Source organism: Phyllobates terribilis, unplaced genomic scaffold (genome assembly GCF_046119375.1).
Source record: "Phyllobates terribilis strain yellow unplaced genomic scaffold, ASM4611937v1 Scaffold_30__1_contigs__length_15301838, whole genome shotgun sequence".
Taxonomy (NCBI): Eukaryota; Metazoa; Chordata; class Amphibia; order Anura; family Dendrobatidae; genus Phyllobates; species Phyllobates terribilis.
This window is the reverse complement of record NW_027362790.1, coordinates 10,882,975-10,896,330: the sequence shown is the minus strand read 5'-3', so window position 1 is coordinate 10,896,330 and position 13,356 is coordinate 10,882,975. Positions and strand designations below refer to the sequence as shown.

Here is a 13,356-nt window from a genome sequence, read left to right as displayed (position 1 = left end):
TTTGCACTAGCACTTCAATATTTCTTTCTTCACACACACCCTTATTCCGGGCCTTCTGGCCTTAGGATGGGGAATTTTTCAATTCCCGGTCGAAGGTCCGGGCAGTATTATACTGTGAAACCTTCACTATTTATTTAATTTTTTTTTGTCACTGTGTGTCCACTTTTTCACGTGTGTCCACGTCCTTACTAGGATTTTGTCGGGATGCGGTTCCCTTACGGGTTCCTCTCTTGGCAGGTCTAGGGGGGGAGTGTGTGGCCATCAGGTTCCGCTCACCCCTGAAACCCCCTGGCTCTCCTCTTTCGGGAGGAGAGCGTTGTTGGCTCCCCTCTTCCGGGAGGGGAGCACAGTCTTTGGCTCCCAGTGCCTTGCTCGGGTGAGAACTCGGGCAGGTATTGAGGGTAAGATTGAGTCGCCTCTGGCTCCGGCTGGAGGTGGCTATTTGTCCCTGTGCCTCGCTGTGGCCTTCTGGCTCGGAGGGACGGGGAATGGTTTGGGGGACCCTTCTCCTTTTGGAGAGGGTTTCAAGAAGACCAGCATCCTAGTGCACTTTTTTTTGTGGCACTTGTCACTTTTTTAAGCGCACTCGGGTTTTGTACACGAATTCGGGCTTTCGAAAAAAAAAAAAAAAAAATCTGTTCTTATCAGTTTAATATCTGATACGTCCCATATCTGGGGACCATATATTAAATGGATTTTTAGAACAGGGAGATGGAAAAAGAGCTTGCTCTGTCCACTCCACGCATTGACCTGGTATTGCAGTATCTCCAGGACCGGTGCACCCCTTCTTTAATGCAGTTTCTAAAATCAGAAAGAATTGAATTCAATGTTTTTTGTTCATTTTGCTTGTTTGTCGGATTTTGGGATGGAATCTTTGGCTTTGCTTTTCTTCTCCTCACTGGATTTTTCATGTTCAAAGTTGCAGAAGCCAGATTACAAGCTCATTTTGGTTCAACTTCAGCAACTGTGCATTGCATTGCCATGTAATGTGATGCAATGCTATCTTTCTAGCTCTCCCTTTTTACTTCCTTTTGGATAAACAGACATACTAGGCAAGCATTTTGGAGCTTTCACCTAAATAACTACAGGTGGTGAGATAAGCTGCACAATATAATTGACCTTTCAGTATATTGTTGCACACACACCATCTATTTAGCAAATGCCCTTGTTATCAACAGCAGCCTTTTAAACTCACCTGAGCTAACAGGTATGTGCGCTGGTTACTCTGCTGCGCTTAAAATTTCTTTTTTGGTTTGCTACAATGCCTTTTCTGAAACGTTGTCTCCCTCTGCTGGAACACTGACTTCTTTCATTTAATGCCTGCAGACTATAAAAGAGAACCCAACCCAAAAAGTTTGGTTGATTAGTCTGTGGCATTCTGTTAAACTGTTGCTTATGGCGGTCTCTGTGAGCTTCTCAGCGACATTCAGCCAGCCAGGTATCCTGCCTGCAGTAGATGGAATGTGGCAATGGAACGCTGGCTGCGCGTGTCATAATAGGCTCTGAGCCTTTATATACCTGTGCACAGCAGCAGCCACCTTCAGTCTGCTGCTGGACAGCCAGCAGCAGCAGCAGCAGGAGAGGTATGTAATCAGGAGCCCTCCTGCTAAGGGTAGACAGCTGCTCGTTCCACCCCACCCCCCGCCTTAATTGGTTCTCCTCCCTTCCAACGGTGTTGAGGCGGGTGGGAACAGCAGGGGGTGAAGGTGCTGTGTTTAAAGAGGTGGAGTTATGCAGATCTAAAATGCGTGGATTGCAGCAGCAGCAAGCCGAAAAGTGCAGGCATGTAAGGGATCTAGAGGTTGACAACATGTCTTCTTAACGGGAGTCCAGGAGCTCATCTCCACAAATGGACTTTTCAGGATCCTTGGGTGGCTCCGTAGTTTGAAACCAATTCTGGTTATCGCTTCTCGGCCTTTTGGCTAAGATCAAGTGTAGTATCTGTTCTTATCAGTTTAATATCTGATACGTCCCCTATCTGGGGACCATATATTAAATGGATTTTTAGAACAGGGAGATGGAAAAAGAGCTTGCTCTGTCCACTCCACGCATTGACCTGGTATTGCAGTATCTCCAGGACCGGTGCACCCCTTCTTTAATGCAGTTTCTAAAATCAGAAAGAATTGAATTCAATGTTTTTTGTTCATTTTGCTTGTTTGTCGGATTTTGGGATGGACTCTTTGGCTTTGCTTTTCTTCTCCTTATTGGACTTTTCATGTTCAAAGTTGCAGAAGCCAGATTACAAGCTCATTTTGGTTCAACTTCAGCAACTGTGCATTGCATTGCCATGTAATGTGATGCAATGCTATCTTTCTAGCTCTCCCTTTTTACTTCCTTTTGGATAAACAGACATATTAGGCAAGCATTTTGGAGCTTTCACCTAAATAACTACAGGTGGTGAGATAAGCTGCACAATATAATTGACCTTTCAGTATATTGTTGCACACACACCATCTATTTAGCAAATGCCCTTGTTATCAACAGCAGCCTTTTAAACTCACCTGAGCTAACAGGTATGTGCGCTGGTTACTCTGCTGCGCTTAAAATTTCTTTTTTGGTTTGCTACAATGCCTTTTCTGAAACGTTGTCTCCCTCTGCTGGAACACTGACTTCTTTCATTTAATGCCTGCAGACTATAAAAGAGAACCCAACCCAAAAAGTTTGGTTGATTAGTCTGTGGCATTCTGTTAAACTGTTGCTTATGGCGGTCTCTGTGAGCTTCTCAGCGACATTCAGCCAGCCAGGTATCCTGCCTGCAGTAGATGGAATGTGGCAATGGAACGCTGGCTGCGCGTGTCATAATAGGCTCTGAGCCTTTATATACCTGTGCACAGCAGCAGCCACCTTCAGTCTGCTGCTGGACAGCCAGCAGCAGCAGCAGCAGGAGAGGTATGTAATCAGGAGCCCTCCTGCTAAGGGTAGACAGCTGCTCGTTCCACCCCACCCCCCGCCTTAATTGGTTCTCCTCCCTTCCAACGGTGTTGAGGCGGGTGGGAACAGCAGGGGGTGAAGGTGCTGTGTTTAAAGAGGTGGAGTTATGCAGATCTAAAACGCGTGGATTGCAGCAGCAGCAAGCCGAAAAGTGCAGGCATGTAAGGGATCTAGAGGTTGACAACATGTCTTCTTAACGGGAGTCCAGGAGCTCATCTCCACAAATGGACTTTTCAGGATCCTTGGGTGGCTCCGTAGTTTGAAACCAATTCTGGTTATCGCTTCTTGGCCTTTTGGCTGAGACCAAGTGCTTCACAGCAGGAGGTTTCAGTTGAAGGGCACTCAGGTACCCCTCTCCTTGGCCTGGCAGGATCGTCCACTTCGGTGGGCTTCACCTGCCTGCTGCTATTAGGGAGAGGGATTAGTCCTAGGGTAACGGGCAGCGATCCCCCAGCCTTCAGGTGCTTTATCTCAAAGCTCTGAAGGCGCAGATTGCAGGCGGTTGCAATTTGCATTTTGTTGCGCCATACCATGGAGGTTGACCCCAACCTCGTGCCTCTATATGCGAGGCTTAAGAACACCATAAGGGTCCGCTTTACGGCTGGTGGTTGCGATATGCGGAATCTGGGATATGTAGTCCAGGACGTGCTTGAGAAACTGCTCCACGTCAGAACCAACGAAATCCTTTCTATCCAGGATTATCCTCGACGTGGAGATTATGATGTAACCTTTACTGGCGAAGGTATTTTCAAAGATGTTTTGTCCAGAGTTAAGTCGGTAGAAAATAGCCCTGGTCTAAAAGGGATTCAGATCATCGAGCACGTCCTGGATGAGGTAAAGATGGTGGTTGTGAAAATCTTCTCACCCTTCATAACAGCACCAGAGGTTATTTCCTTTTTGTCAGTTTATTTTAAAAGTGTGAAATTGATTGGGAAAGTGTTGAATGAGTTTAACATCTGGACCTCAAAATGGAAGTTTTTAGTAAAATGTGAAAGAGACCCTAAATTCCCTGGAGGTGTGAGACTTCCTCCAGCTCGATTTAAAATAGGGCAAACTAATGGGGATTTTTTTTTCTCAGGAATGCCACTTTTCTGTAGGTATTGTGGTCTCTATGGGCACTCTAAGGATAGTTGTGGTGCCACTTGTAGAAATTGTGCCAGTACTGAACATGACACAAAGGAGTGCCCAAATGAAAAAAAATGCTCTTTTTGTCGGACACCTGGTCATTTCTATTTTTCTTGCCCTCACAGGTTCAGAGAGGATGAACAAAAACAAAAGGAGAAGTCCAAGACATCCGGGAATGGACGGGCCAATCAGACCACCCCTCAGGAGGAGGAACAGCAACCTGGAGCCTCGGGAGGTGATAAGGGCGCTTCGACTAGTAACAATCCCTCCGAGTCAATGACAGGTAACTCACAGGAGCCCAGGAGCTGGCTGAAAGACCATAAGGAGGCTAAAAGGAAGGCTGAGAAAGATCATAAAGGGGCGGTCGGTAAGGCCAAAAAAGAACGCCAAAAGGCTGACACCGAGCCCAAAATTCCCACTGGGTCTCACGAGAGCGAGGGCGGTACGTGGCATTTGGTGAGGTCTCATAATAAGAAAAAGAATGGTTCCGTGGAGGTGGCTAATAGGGAGGAGATGGATACATCCCCTCACGGGGGTGTAGACTCTGGAATCCCGAGGTCCCGGGGCTCTGCTGCCCCAGGTGGGGCCCCGAACCTGGCTGCCTCCGGGGACTCTGAGGCTCCGCCATGTGCGCAGCCTGCCCCTGTGTTACGACCCTCTGCGGGTCAGCAGGGGAGTGCGGAGCCTCTCGGAGACCCACCTGACGAGGACCTAAATGGTCAGCCTATGGAGACCCAGTGTAACCTTTCTCACAATATCCTTCCGAGCTACACCCCAGTAGCGTCGGGTCTTAATTTAAGTGAATGTTCCTTCTCCGATGATGAAGACTCTTTGATAACGGTGGATTCAGAAGAGGGCGTTGGTGAAAGTCCAAGTGGTCTGATCCGTCCATCGGATAGGTAAAGTCCAGTTTTTGTTTCTTCCTAACCATTTGTTATGATGGCTGACATTAGTGGTGTTTCCCTCAATGTGAGAGGCATAGGATCCAAGACCAGAAGAGCTACTGTTTTACATTTTTTAACCTGTTTTACAGCTTCTGTTTTCTTTTTACAAGAATGTCATATCCCTCATAAGATTTCTTACAAAAAATATAAGGAAGAGTGGAAACATGGTCCATCGGTCTGGTCTGGATCAAATGCAACCGGATCAGCCGGGGTAGCTATACTTTTTAAGGGAAATGTGTCTATTGATTTTATCCAAGATATTTTACCGGGTCGTATTCTTTTAGTTAAGGCTTTTATTGATGGGACAAGATGGCAGTTTTTAAATTTTTATGGGTCACCTGATAAAAATGAAAGGGCTGATATGCTGGAAATTTTACCTTTATTTATTAACATTTCTGAACCTTTTATCCTGGCAGGTGATTTTAATTGTATTTTAAAAGGCGAAAGCCGACGCTCCGGTTCCGTGAGTAGAAATTATGACAAAACGTCTGGAATGTTAAGCAATATTATAAATGATTGTAAATTAACTGATGTGTATAAAGAATGTAACAAGGATAGCCCTATAGACGCTGGTTTCACCTGGAGCAATTCTACATGTAGCTCCAGGATAGATTTTGTTTTAGGTTCAGAAAAAATACTGCCAGTGAAATGTGAAGTTTTAACTAATATTCTCTCAGATCACAAGGTTTTATCTTTTAGAGTGAGGATTAATGGAAAGAAGAAATGTGGTAAGAAATCTTGGAAATTGAATGTGTCCCTTTTAAAAGATCCACAAATTTTATCGGATTTTATTGAGTTTTATGTAAACTGTAGAAAAAGGAAAAACCCCAATATTTCTTTTAGCTCCTGGTGGGATAGAATGAAAATAAACATTAAAGATTTCTTTATAAAGAAAAGCATACAAAAAGCTAAAGAAAAGTTTGAGATCTATAATTTTCTTAATATCAGGTTACAGACATTGTACAAATTCAAAGACAATGGTCTGGATGTAGGTAATGATATATTGAGTCTTAAAGGAGAAATTTCAAAGTGGTTGGAACAAAAAGGAAAAGAACTGATTTTTCGTTCAAAGGTAAAACACGTAGAAGAGGATGAGACTTGTTCCAGGTATTTTTTTAAGAAAAACAAACAGGCGAAAACAATAATTGATAACATAGATGGAGATAATAATATCAACGTTATATTGGATAAGGTAAATGTCTATTTTAATGATCTTTTTAATGTAAAAACTGTAGACCATGATTTAATACACACTTTCCTGGGGGAGATCAAGTCCACCCTAGATGCTGATGCCCAAAGTTTTTTATCCCAACCTCTATGTGAGGAAGAGATTTTAGAAACCATGAAGAGTTTTAAAAATGGTAAAGTGCCCGGCCCTGATGGTATCCCCATAGAGTTTTATATAAGTTTTTATGATATTTTAAAAGATGATTTGTTTAATTTGTTTTCCGAAGTTTTTAATAATAAGGTTTTACTCAACTCATGGAAGAAAGGTGAGGTATCACTACTATACAAAAAAGGTGACAAAACGGATCTTAAAAACTGGAGGCCGATAACTCTTTTAAATAGTGATTACAAAATTATGGCTAAGATCTGTGCAAATCGGTTGAAAAAGGTGATACATAAAGTAATTCATGCAAATCAGGTATGCGGGGTACCTGGGCGTAGTATCTGGGACAATTTAAACCTGGTGAAAGATTGTATTGAAGATGTAAAAACCAGAAAGACAAAGATGTCAATCCTAGCGGTGGATTTTGAGAAAGCTTTTGACCGCGTGTCTCATTTTTATCTTTTTAAAGTTTTAGAAAAAATGGGCATTCCGGGTGGGTTTTTATTGTCTCTTAAAGCTTTTTATAATGATTGTACGAGTAAGATTTTAGTTAATGGTTTTAAAACAAAAGAGGTAGTTTTAAAATCAGGGGTGAAGCAGGGTTGCCCTTTGTCCCCCCTGCTTTTTATATGTGCTATAGAACCCCTTTTATGTACAATACGCCGGGATAAGCAAATATGTGGAGTACCCTTACCCGGAGGGAACGGTCTACAAGTTAAAGTTGTAAGCTATATGGATGATGTAGCAGTGTTTGGATGTGATGTACCTTCAATACAAAAAACGATAAGCCAAATTCAGTCTTTTTGTACAGTTTCCGGTTTTAAAATTAATCTTACTAAATGTAATATTTTAAATGTCGGGGGGATGAGTTTACATGATGTACCAATTGAAGTTACAGATTCCATTACTATTTTAGGTGTTTCTTTTAATGAATCTAATAATGGTTTTAATAGCTGGGATGCGGCAGCACAGAAAATTAATCAGAAAATCTGCATGTGGAATATGAGAAAGCTGTCAATGGAAGGTAAAGTTCTGATTGTAAAAATGGTGATATTACCTATCCTGTTATATCTTAGTTTGGTGTTCCCCCCTCCTACAAATTTGTTGAAACGAATTACAAAAGTATGTTTTACCTTTTTTTGGGGCTCAAAAATGGAGAAACTCAAAAGAGAAATTGTGACAAAGCCAAAGGTTAAAGGTGGGAAAGATTTCCCTGTTTTAGATAAGTTTCTTTTAATACATTTTTTCTGTTTCTGTTTTAAAACCCTTTTTAAAGATAATTACCTTTCCTATTTTATGCGTTTTAACACTGGTTTTCTCATGAGAAGGTTTGGTTGGTTTGAAACGGTTTTATCTTTTCCTTATGCTTTTAACCTACCTGCACATTATGAGATTTTAAAGAAAATTATTCTTGATTTTAATTTGAATAAGAAACAGACAGGGGATCTATGTAACAGCAAGACACTACTCAAACAAATTAGTACTGATGTGACGTTGTGTGATATTGAACGTTATGATGATGACAAAACTGTACACATATGGAAAATGATTAACGCCCCTTATCTTTTTAATGTACAGAAAGACATGTCTTGGAGCTGCGCACACCACTGTCTTCCTTGCCGGGCATTCCAGTACAGAAGAGGTTTTGTGAGGTCTGCCATCTGCCCAAGAGAAGGTTGTCAAGAAGAAGAGACAGTGAAGCATCTTTTATGGACTTGTGCTTTTGCTAAAGAGTTCTGGAGAAGATTAATCCCCCTGCTGGAGAAAATGGTGGACCTCAAGGACTTTAATTTTGCATCAGTGTTATATGGTCTTCTGGAATGCCCAACAATGGACCAAAAAATAATGGCGTGGAAGACAGTGAATTGTGCCAAGATAGCGCTCTGGAATGCTAGAAATATTGCTGTTTTTAAACATGAAATGTTACCAGTAGATGATGTTTTAGCCTTTTGTAAAAGTGAAATGTACATATACTATTTATTGGACAGGAAAAAGAATGTAACGTTGGCAGGCAAATGGCTTTTTAACCTATGGAATATTTGAAGTCTTGTAAAATTTGCTGTGATGGAATTTTTATTTTTCTTTGAAGTCCCGAAAGTGTAATGTGGATGTAATGGTTTTATTTCTGTAATTTGTTAAATTTTAAATAAACGGTTTTTATCCCCATGTGGGGGATAGCCAAATTAAAAAAAAAATCTGTTCTTATCAGTTTAATATCTGATACGTCCCCTATCTGGGGACCATATATTAAATGGATTTTTAGAACAGGGAGATGGAAAAAGAGCTTGCTCTGTCCACTCCACGCATTGACCTGGTATTGCAGTATCTCCAGGACCGGTGCACCCCTTCTTTAATGCAGTTTCTAAAATCAGAAAGAATTGAATTCAATGTTTTTTGTTCATTTTGCTTGTTTGTCGGATTTTGGGATGGACTCTTTGGCTTTGCTTTTCTTCTCCTCATTGGATTTTTCATGTTCAAAGTTGCAGAAGCCAGATTACAAGCTCATTTTGGTTCAACTTCAGCAACTGTGCATTGCATTGCCATGTAATGTGATGCAATGCTATCTTTCTAGCTCTCCCTTTTTACTTCCTTTTGGATAAACAGACATATTAGGCAAGCATTTTGGAGCTTTCACCTAAATAACTACAGGTGGTGAGATAAGCTGCACAATATAATTGACCTTTCAGTATATTGTTGCACACACACCATCTATTTAGCAAATGCCCTTGTTATCAACAGCAGCCTTTTAAACTCACCTGAGCTAACAGGTATGTGCGCTGGTTACTCTGCTGCGCTTAAAATTTCTTTTTTGGTTTGCTACAATGCCTTTTCTGAAACGTTGTCTCCTTCTGCTGGAACACTGACTTCTTTCATTTAATGCCTGCAGACTATAAAAGAGAACCCAACCCAAAAAGTTTGGTTGATTAGTCTGTGGCATTCTGTTAAACTGTTGCTTATGGCGGTCTCTGTGAGCTTCTCAGCGACATTCAGCCAGCCAGGTATCCTGCCTGCAGTAGATGGAATGTGGCAATGGAACGCTGGCTGCGCGTGTCATAATAGGCTCTGAGCCTTTATATACCTGTGCACAGCAGCAGCCACCTTCAGTCTGCTGCTGGACAGCCAGCAGCAGCAGCAGCAGGAGAGGTATGTAATCAGGAGCCCTCCTGCTAAGGGTAGACAGCTGCTCGTTCCACCCCACCCCCCGCCTTAATTGGTTCTCCTCCCTTCCAACGGTGTTGAGGCGGGTGGGAACAGCAGGGGGTGAAGGTGCTGTGTTTAAAGAGGTGGAGTTATGCAGATCTAAAACGCGTGGATTGCAGCAGCAGCAAGCCGAAAAGTGCAGGCATGTAAGGGATCTAGAGGTTGACAACATGTCTTCTTAACGGGAGTCCAGGAGCTCATCTCCACAAATGGACTTTTCAGGATCCTTGGGTGGCTCCGTAGTTTGAAACCAATTCTGGTTATCGCTTCTCGGCCTTTTGGCTAAGATCAAGTGTAGTATCTGTTCTTATCAGTTTAATATCTGATACGTCCCCTATCTGGGGACCATATATTAAATGGATTTTTAGAACAGGGAGATGGAAAAAGAGCTTGCTCTGTCCACTCCACGCATTGACCTGGTATTGCAGTATCTCCAGGACCGGTGCACCCCTTCTTTAATGCAGTTTCTAAAATCAGAAAGAATTGAATTCAATGTTTTTTGTTCATTTTGCTTGTTTGTCGGATTTTGGGATGGACTCTTTGGCTTTGCTTTTCTTCTCCTCATTGGATTTTTCATGTTCAAAGTTGCAGAAGCCAGATTACAAGCTCATTTTGGTTCAACTTCAGCAACTGTGCATTGCATTGCCATGTAATGTGATGCAATGCTATCTTTCTAGCTCTCCCTTTTTACTTCCTTTTGGATAAACAGACATATTAGGCAAGCATTTTGGAGCTTTCACCTAAATAACTACAGGTGGTGAGATAAGCTGCACAATATAATTGACCTTTCAGTATATTGTTGCACACACACCATCTATTTAGCAAATGCCCTTGTTATCAACAGCAGCCTTTTAAACTCACCTGAGCTAACAGGTATGTGCGCTGGTTACTCTGCTGCGCTTAAAATTTCTTTTTTGGTTTGCTACAATGCCTTTTCTGAAACGTTGTCTCCTTCTGCTGGAACACTGACTTCTTTCATTTAATGCCTGCAGACTATAAAAGAGAACCCAACCCAAAAAGTTTGGTTGATTAGTCTGTGGCATTCTGTTAAACTGTTGCTTATGGCGGTCTCTGTGAGCTTCTCAGCGACATTCAGCCAGCCAGGTATCCTGCCTGCAGTAGATGGAATGTGGCAATGGAACGCTGGCTGCGCGTGTCATAATAGGCTCTGAGCCTTTATATACCTGTGCACAGCAGCAGCCACCTTCAGTCTGCTGCTGGACAGCCAGCAGCAGCAGCAGCAGGAGAGGTATGTAATCAGGAGCCCTCCTGCTAAGGGTAGACAGCTGCTCGTTCCACCCCACCCCCCGCCTTAATTGGTTCTCCTCCCTTCCAACGGTGTTGAGGCGGGTGGGAACAGCAGGGGGTGAAGGTGCTGTGTTTAAAGAGGTGGAGTTATGCAGATCTAAAATGCGTGGATTGCAGCAGCAGCAAGCCGAAGAGTGCAGGCATGTAAGGGATCTAGAGGTTGACAACATGTCTTCTTAACGGGAGTCCAGGAGCTCATCTCCACAAATGGACTTTTCAGGATCCTTGGGTGGCTCCGTAGTTTGAAACCAATTCTGGTTATCGCTTCTCGGCCTTTTGGCTCAGATCAAGTGTAGTATCTGTTCTTATCAGTTTAATATCTGATACGTCCCCTATCTGGGGACCATATATTAAATGGATTTTTAGAACAGGGAGATGGAAAAAGAGCTTGCTCTGTCCACTCCACGCATTGACCTGGTATTGCAGTATCTCCAGGACCGGTGCACCCCTTCTTTAATGCAGTTTCTAAAATCAGAAAGAATTGAATTCAATGTTTTTTGTTCATTTTGCTTGTTTGTCGGATTTTGGGATGGACTCTTTGGCTTTGCTTTTCTTCTCCTCATTGGACTTTTCATGTTCAAAGTTGCAGAAGCCAGATTACAAGCTCATTTTGGTTCAACTTCAGCAACTGTGCATTGCATTGCCATGTAATGTGATGCAATGCTATCTTTCTAGCTCTCCCTTTTTACTTCCTTTTGGATAAACAGACATATTAGGCAAGCATTTTGGAGCTTTCACCTAAATAACTACAGGTGGTGAGATAAGCTGCACAATATAATTGACCTTTCAGTATATTGTTGCACACACGCCATCTATTTAGCAAATGCCCTTGTTATCAACAGCAGCCTTTTAAACTCACCTGAGCTAACAGGTATGTGCGCTGGTTACTCTGCTGCGCTTAAAATTTCTTTTTTGGTTTGCTACAATGCCTTTTCTGAAACGTTGTCTCCCTCTGCTGGAACACTGACTTCTTTCATTTAATGCCTGCAGACTATAAAAGAGAACCCAACCCAAAAAGTTTGGTTGATTAGTCTGTGGCATTCTGTTAAACTGTTGCTTATGGCGGTCTCAGTGAGCTTCTCAGCGACATTCAGCCAGCCAGGTATCCTGCCTGCAGTAGATGGAATGTGGCAATGGAACGCTGGCTGCGCGTGTCATAATAGGCTCTGAGCCTTTATATACCTGTGCACAGCAGCAGCCACCTTCAGTCTGCTGCTGGACAGCCAGCAGCAGCAGCAGCAGGAGAGGTATGTAATCAGGAGCCCTCCTGCTAAGGGTAGACAGCTGCTCGTTCCACCCCACCCCCCGCCTTAATTGGTTCTCCTCCCTTCCAACGGTGTTGAGGCGGGTGGGAACAGCAGGGGGTGAAGGTGCTGTGTTTAAAGAGGTGGAGTTATGCAGATCTAAAACGCGTGGATTGCAGCAGCAGCAAGCCGAAAAGTGCAGGCATGTAAGGGATCTAGAGGTTGACAACATGTCTTCTTAACGGGAGTCCAGGAGCTCATCTCCACAAATGGACTTTTCAGGATCCTTGGGTGGCTCCGTAGTTTGAAACCAATTCTGGTTATCGCTTCTCGGCCTTTTGGCTAAGATCAAGTGTAGTATCTGTTCTTATCAGTTTAATATCTGATACGTCCCCTATCTGGGGACCATATATTAAATGGATTTTTAGAACAGGGAGATGGAAAAAGAGCTTGCTCTGTCCACTCCACGCATTGACTTGGTATTGCAATATCTCCAGGACCGGTGCACCCCTTCTTTAATGCAGTTTCTAAAATCAGAAAGAATTGAATTCAATGTTTTTTGTTCATTTTGCTTGTTTGTCAGATTTTGGGATGGACTCTTTGGCTTTGCTTTTCTTCTCCTCATTGGATTTTTCATGTTCAAAGTTGCAGAAGCCAGATTACAAGCTCATTTTGGTTCAACTTCAGCAACTGTGCATTGCATTGCCATGTAATGTGATGCAATGCTATCTTTCTAGCTCTCCCTTTTTACTTCCTTTTGGATAAACAGACATATTAGGCAAGCATTTTGGAGCTTTCACCTAAATAACTACAGGTGGTGAGATAAGCTGCACAATATAATTGACCTTTCAGTATATTGTTGCACACACACCATCTATTTAGCAAATGCCCTTGTTATCAACAGCAGCCTTTTAAACTCACCTGAGCTAACAGGTATGTGCGCTGGTTACTCTGCTGCGCTTAAAATTTCTTTTTTGGTTTGCTACAATGCCTTTTCTGAAACATTGTCTCCCTCTGCTGGAACACTGACTTCTTTCATTTAATGCCTGCAGACTATAAAAGAGAACCCAACCCAAAAAGTTTGGTTGATTAGTCTGTGGCATTCTGTTAAACTGTTGCTTATGGCGGTCTCTGTGAGCTTCTCAGCGACATTCAGCCAGCCAGGTATCCTGCCTGCAGTAGATGGAATGTGGCAATGGAACGCTGGCTGCGCGTGTCATAATAGGCTCTGAGCCTTTATATACCTGTGCACAGCAGCAGCCACCTTCAGTCT

General features: G+C 42.8%; 6 non-coding genes across 6 annotated transcripts; all 6 read left to right on the top strand.

Moving 5' to 3' along the window:
* The first annotated feature begins 604 nt into the window (after positions 1–604).
* LOC141179968 (U2 spliceosomal RNA) lies at positions 605–787 on the top strand. Its single transcript, XR_012255883.1, has one exon. It is a non-coding gene; the product is annotated as a U2 spliceosomal RNA (small nuclear RNA).
* Positions 788–1,902: 1,115 nt separating this feature from the next.
* LOC141179153 (U2 spliceosomal RNA) lies at positions 1,903–2,093 on the top strand. Its single transcript, XR_012255194.1, has one exon. It is a non-coding gene; the product is annotated as a U2 spliceosomal RNA (small nuclear RNA).
* Positions 2,094–8,480: 6,387 nt separating this feature from the next.
* Positions 8,481–8,678, top strand: LOC141179740 (U2 spliceosomal RNA). The gene has a single exon (XR_012255719.1). It is a non-coding gene; the product is annotated as a U2 spliceosomal RNA (small nuclear RNA).
* A 1,115-nt stretch (positions 8,679–9,793) lies between these two features.
* On the top strand, positions 9,794–9,984 carry LOC141179152 (U2 spliceosomal RNA). The gene has a single exon (XR_012255193.1). It is a non-coding gene; the product is annotated as a U2 spliceosomal RNA (small nuclear RNA).
* A 1,115-nt stretch (positions 9,985–11,099) lies between these two features.
* LOC141179431 (U2 spliceosomal RNA) lies at positions 11,100–11,290 on the top strand. The gene has a single exon (XR_012255447.1). It is a non-coding gene; the product is annotated as a U2 spliceosomal RNA (small nuclear RNA).
* A 1,115-nt stretch (positions 11,291–12,405) lies between these two features.
* LOC141179467 (U2 spliceosomal RNA) lies at positions 12,406–12,596 on the top strand. Its single transcript, XR_012255480.1, has one exon. It is a non-coding gene; the product is annotated as a U2 spliceosomal RNA (small nuclear RNA).
* The last annotated feature ends 760 nt before the right edge of the window (positions 12,597–13,356 follow it).